The sequence below is a fragment of the Grampus griseus genome (assembly GCF_964374135.1).
Source record: "Grampus griseus genome assembly, chromosome: 6".
Taxonomy (NCBI): domain Eukaryota; kingdom Metazoa; phylum Chordata; class Mammalia; order Artiodactyla; family Delphinidae; genus Grampus; species Grampus griseus.
This window is the reverse complement of record NC_139000.1, coordinates 111,839,227-111,845,653: the sequence shown is the minus strand read 5'-3', so window position 1 is coordinate 111,845,653 and position 6,427 is coordinate 111,839,227.

The window sequence follows — 6,427 nt, the reverse complement described above, 5'->3', positions numbered from 1 at the left end:
GACTAGTAACAACGTTCTTAGCAAAACTAAGGACTCAGTTTCCTAATGGTTTTTGCTGGAGAAACTGGCAACTTTTAAGGCAGATTATGTCCTTAGTTCATTCATGCAGGCAATTAAGGGTCTTTGTGAGGTTACCTATTTAAAGAAGTGTTGCCTCTGCATTTTTCTAGAAATTAGCTCAAGAAGCTCTAACTAACCTCTAAATTATAAACCATAGTTAATTATTAAATAAAAGTGGAGATTTTGATGTTACTGGAGATTCAGGATTCCCCTCCCACCCCCTTAGTGTGGTTCCCTTGGATACTTAGATACCTTGGATACACAAACTTAAACTTCTTCCCTTTGGTTGTAGGAACCTGTTTGTGAAAGGTCTTTCGTGTTCTCAGGTCTATGCTGCTTATAATATTTATTACATAGAGACTTTTTTTTTTTAAGTACGGAACTAATATCCGCCCATATTTCCAATCAATAGCAATAAAACTAAAGGATCAAAAACTAAAGAGATTTCAGGCCAGCTCATCATAAGGTGCAGGCTCTCAAGCTTCATGGGTTTGCTGAATTTTCTACTTGGCTGCTGGAGTTGGACAGGTGAGAGGCTGAGGGTGCTGATTCATTATGAGGTGGTGATGATTTAGGTCAGGTAGGGAGGCAGAGAAGTGGCCCATCAGGGCGGCTACTGGAACGCAGGGGACCTGAGGGTTGTGCTTAGAAAATGCAGGCAGAGGATGACCACAGTGGTGGGAAAGGGTAGGCAAGGGCTGAGTTGGGGACAGCTTACCTGACAGAAGCTGAAAACTGAAGAGATAGTTGATTGCCAGAGAAATCCAACAGACCAGACTTTGAAATTGTCAGGAGCAACCGCAGAAGGAGTTGTTTCCCGGGTGTGGGGTGAGTGAGCAAGGTCACAGCTCAGGCTACCTTTTAAAGACTTGGCTTAGGACTCCTGGGGACAGAATGTATGAAAGGGCCAGGGCTTGTGGACCCAGTCATCCTCTAAACAATTGTTGAATGCTTCCTCTGTGCTGGGGGCTGTAACACGTCTAAAGAGATGGTGGAGACCAGCCACAGGTCTGGAGGTTGGAAGTGCAGGATGAAGGTGTCAGCAGGGGTGGTTCTCCCTGAGACCTGTGACCAGGAACCTGTTCCAGGCCTCTCGGCTAGATACTGGTGGTTTGCTGGTAATTTTTAATGTTCCTTGGCTTCTGGTTGCATCTTCATCTTCACGTGGTGTCTCCCTGCTGTGTGCATGTCTGTGTTCAAACTTCCCTGTTTTATAAGAACACCAGTCACATTAGACGAGGGCTCACCTTCATCACCTCACGTTAACTTGGTTACCTCTGTAAGGACTGTACCTTCAAAGAAGGTCACATTTCTGGTTACTAGGGGTTAAGACTCCAAAGTATCTTTTTTTTTTTTTAAATTGCAGTATAGTTAATTTGCCATGTTCTGTTAGTTTCAAGTGTACAACAAAGTGAGTCAGTTATACATATGTATCTATTCTTTTTCAGATTCTTTTCCATGATAGGTTATTACAAGATTTCAAATATAGTTCCCTGTGCTATACAGTAGGACCTTATTGTTTATCTATTTTAGATATAGTAGTGTGTACATTTTAATCCCAAACTCCTAATGTATCCTCCCCCTCCCTCTGCCGCCACCCCTCGGGATCCCCTTTGGTAGCCATAAGTGTGTGTTCTATGTCTGTGAGTCTGTTTCTGTTTTGTAAATAAGTTCATTTGTATCTTTTTTTCTTTTTTAAGATACCGCATATAAGTGATATCATATGATATTTGTCTTTCTCTGTCTGACTTACTTCACTTAATATGATAATCTCTAGGTCTCCCCATGTTGCTGCAAATGGTGTTATTTCATTCTTTTTTTTATGACTGAGTAATAGGTACCACATCTTCTTTATCCAGTCATCTGTCAGGGGATAGCTAGGTTGCTTCCATGTCTTGACTATTGTAAATAGTGTTGGTATGAACATTGGGGTTCATGTGTCTATTTGAATTAGAGTTTTCTCCAGATATATACCCAGGAGTGGGGTTGCATGACCATATATTAACTCCATTTTAGTGTTTAAAGTAACCTCCATACTGCTCTCCTTAGTGGCTGCACCAGTTTACATTCCCACCAAAGTGTAGGAGGGTTGATTTTTCTCCACACCCTCTCCAAAATTTATTATTTGTAGACTTTTTAATGATGGCCTTTCTTATTGGTGTGACATGGTACCTCATTGTAGTTTTGATTTGCACCTCTGTAATCATTAGCGATGTCGAGCATCTTTTCATGTGCCTGTTGGCCATCTGTAGGTCTTCTTTGGAGCAGTATCTATTTAGGTCTTCTGTCCATTTTTTGATTGGCTTGTTTGTTTTGTTGATATTAAGCTGTATGAGCTCTTTGTATATTTTGGAAATTAATCCCTTGTCAGTAGCATCTTCTGCAAATATTTTCTCCCATTCTGTAGGTTGTCTTTTTGTTTTGTTCATGGTTTCCTTTGCTCTGCAAAATCTTTTAAGTTTAATTAGGTCCCACCTGTCTATTTTTGTTTTTATTTCCATTACTCTAGGAGAGGATCCAAAACGATATTGCTGCCGTTTATGTCAAAGAATGTTCTGCCTATGTTTTCCTCTAGGTGTTTAATAGTATCCAGTATTACATTTAGGTCTGTATGCCATTTTCAATTTATTTTTGTTTATGGTTTAGAGAGTGTTCTGATTTCATTCTTTTATATGTAGCTGTCCAGTTTTCCAAGCACCACTTACCGAAGAGACCGTCTTTTCTCCATTGTATATTCTTGCCTTGTTTGTCGTAGATTAATTGACCATAAGTTTGTGTGTTTATTTCTGGGCTTTCTATCCTGTTCCATTGATCTATATTTCTGTTTTTGTGCCAATACCATACTGTTTTGACTGTAGCTTTGTAGTAAAACCTGAAGTCAGGTAGCATGATTCCTCTGCCTCTGTTCTTATTTCTCAAGATTGCTTTGCCTCTTAGGGGTCTTTTGTGTTTCCATACAAATTTTAAAATTATTTGTTCTAGTTCTGTGAAAAATGCCATTGGTAATTCGATAGGTATTGTGTTGAATCTGTAGATTGTCTTGCATAGTATGGTCATCTTAACAATATAGATTCTTCCAGTCCAAAACACAGTATATCTTTCCATCTGTTTGTGTTGTCTTCTATATCTTTTATCAGCATCTTATAGTTTTCAGAGCACAGGTCTTTGCCTCCTTAGGTAGGTTTATTCTTAGGTAGTTTATTCTTTTTGGTGCTGTAGTTAATGGAATTGTTTCTTTAATTTCTCTTCTGATATTTCCTTATTCATGTATAGAAATGCAACAGATTTCTGTAAAGTAATTTTGTACCCTGCAAATTTATGGAATTCATTAATGAACTCTAGTAGCTTTCTGGTGGTGTCTTTAGGATTTTCTATGTATACTTCATGTCATCTGCAAACAGTGAGAGTTTTACATCTTCTTTTCCAATTTGGATTCCTTTAGTTTCTTTTTCCTGTCTGGTTGGTGTGGCTAGGACTTCCAAAACTATGTTGAATAAAAGTGGTGAGAGTGGGCATTCTTGTCTTGTTTCTGAACTTAGTGGAAATGCTTTCAGCTTTTCACTGTTGAGAATGATGTTAGCTGTGAGTTTGTCATACATGGCTTTATTATGTTGAGATATGGTCCCTCTATGCCCACTTTCTGAAGAGTTTTTATCATAAATCGATGTTGAATTTTATGAAAAGCTTTTTCTGCATCTATTGAGCTGATCATATGGTTTTTATTCTTCAGTTTGTTAATGTGACGTATCACATTGACTGATTTCCGAATATTGAAAAATCCTAGCATCCCTGGGATAAATCCCCTTGATCATGGTGTATGATCATTTTAATATATTGTTGGAGTTGATTTGATAGTATTTTGTTGAGGAATTTTGCATCTATGTTCTTAAGTGATATTGGCGTGTAAATTTCTTCTTTTTTTTTTTTAATGATATCTTTATCTGGTTTTGGTGTCAGGGTGATGGCGGCCCCATAGAATGAGTTCGTAAGTGTTCCTTCCCCTGCATTTTTTTCTGGAATAGTTTCAGAGAATGGGTGTTAACCCTCCTCTAAATGTTTGGTAGAATTCACCTGTGAGGCCGTCTGGTCCTGGACTTTAAAGTTTTAAAGTTTCTGATTCAGTTTCAGTACTGGTAATTGGTCTGTTCATATTTTCTATTTCCTCCTGGTACAGGCTTGGTACCTTCCTAAGAATTTGTCCGTTTCTTTGTCCGTTTTATTGGTGTATAGTTGCTTGTAGTAGTCTCTTATGGTCCTTTGTATTTCTCTGGTGTCAGTTGTTAACTTCTCCTTTTTTATTTCTAAGTTTATTGATTTGAGTCCTCTCCCTTTTTTTTTCTTGATGAGTCTGGCTAACAGTTTGTCAATTTTGTTTATCTTTTCAAAGAACCAGCTTTTAGTTTCATTGATCAATAGGGAAGCATTAACGACTTTCTTACATGGGCGGCGGGGGGGTGGGGCAGTTTCCTAAAGTGGACAAGTCAATATTTAAATTTAATTCAGAAGGAAACCATGCCAAATGACAGCTGTTTTCTTTTTATGGCTGTTCCTATTTGCCTTATATATTGAGGTGCACCTATGTTGGGTGCATATATATTTACAATTGTTATATTTTCTTCTTGGATTGATCCCTTGATCATTATGTAGTGTCCTTCTTTATCTCTTGTAATAGTCTTTATTTTAAAGTCTCTTTTGTCTGATATGAGAATTGCTACTGCAGCTTTCTTTTGATTTCCATTTGCATGAAATACCTTTTTTCAACGTCTCACTTTCAGTCTGTGTGTGTCCCTATATCCGAAGTGGGTCTCTTGTACACAGTGTATATAAGGGTCTTGTTTTCATTTCCATTCAGTCAGTCAGTGACTTTTGGTTGGAGAATTTATTCTGTTTATGCTTAAGGTAATTATGGATATGTATGTTCTTATTGCCATTTTATTAATTGTTTGAGGTTTGTTTTTGTAGGTCATTTTTCTTCCCTTCCTCTTTTTCTCATCTCCTCTGATTCGATGACTAAGTTTAGTGCTGTGGTTGGATTCCTTTTTCGTTTTTGTGTGTGTATCTATTGTAGATTTTTGGTTTGAGGTTACCATAGGTTTTGATATAGCAGTCTGTATATAAACAAGATTGTTTTAAGTTGCTGGTCTTTTAATTTCAAATGCATTCCAATATCCTGCATTTGTGCTCTTTTCTTCTCATGATTGGTGGTTTTGCTATCATACGTGTTTGTGGATGATTTCCTATGTTTGCTGTATGTTCGCCTTTACCAGTGAGCTTTTCCATTCATCATTTTCGTGTTTCTAGTTGTGGCCTTTTCGTTTCTGCCTAGAGAAGTTCCTTTAGCATTTGTTGCAAAGCTGGTCTGGTGGTGCTGAATTCTCTTAGCTTTTGCTTGTCTGTAAACTTTTGATTTCTCCATTGAATCTGCATAAGAGTCTCTGCTGGCTAGAGTATTCTGGGTTGTAGGTTCTTACCTTTCATCACGTTAAAGATATCATGCCACTCTTTTCTGGCCTGCAAAGTTTCTGTTGAGAAATCAGCTGGTACCCTTATGGGAATTCCCTTGCATGTTATTTGTTGCTTTTCTCTTGTTGCTTTTAATATTTTTTCTTTGTCCTTAATTTTTGTCAATTTGATTACTGTCTCTTGGCGTGTTCCTCCCTGGGTTTATCCTGCCTGGGACTCTCTGTGCTTCCTGACAACTGTTCATTTTAGGTCAACTTGAAAGAGCCATATTGATTCCCACCAGGACCAAACACTGCAGCTCATTCATATGCTGGGAAAATACTAACTGTGATGGAAATGTTTACATACACAAGGATGGTGAGAATGACAGTGACATAAACTTCCTAGTTCCTTAAAGGACCTGATGACCTTACAAGGATGGGGCTTGGAATGCTGGTAAATTGTTCTACAGCAATAGAAAATGGATACAGGGTATTTATGATACTGTCCTAATGAGATCCCATCCTTGTACATATTACATGTACATGCATAGAAAACATCTATAAGGATGGATCTGAATGTTGGGGGTGAGACACCCAGTGGCTTTTACTTTATTCCTTATACTTATTGGGTTGTTTGAAAAAAATTAAGTGAGCATATATTTAATAATCAGATGGGGAAAATAAAGATCTTAAAGGTGAGAAAGAAAATCATTAGAAGTATATCCTAAGTACCTCAAAGGAGTCTAGTAGATTGAAATTACGTAACTGATAAGAACGTGCTTTTGAAAGTTGTGTAGTTTCATAAAAATACAATGTAGTACCTTTTACTCAGTCCTTAATCTCTCCTCCTTACTTAGAATTAATAGGCAGACGTTTAGGTATGTTTAGATTCAGAATTTTATTTTAAATAGATTTCTGTGCCA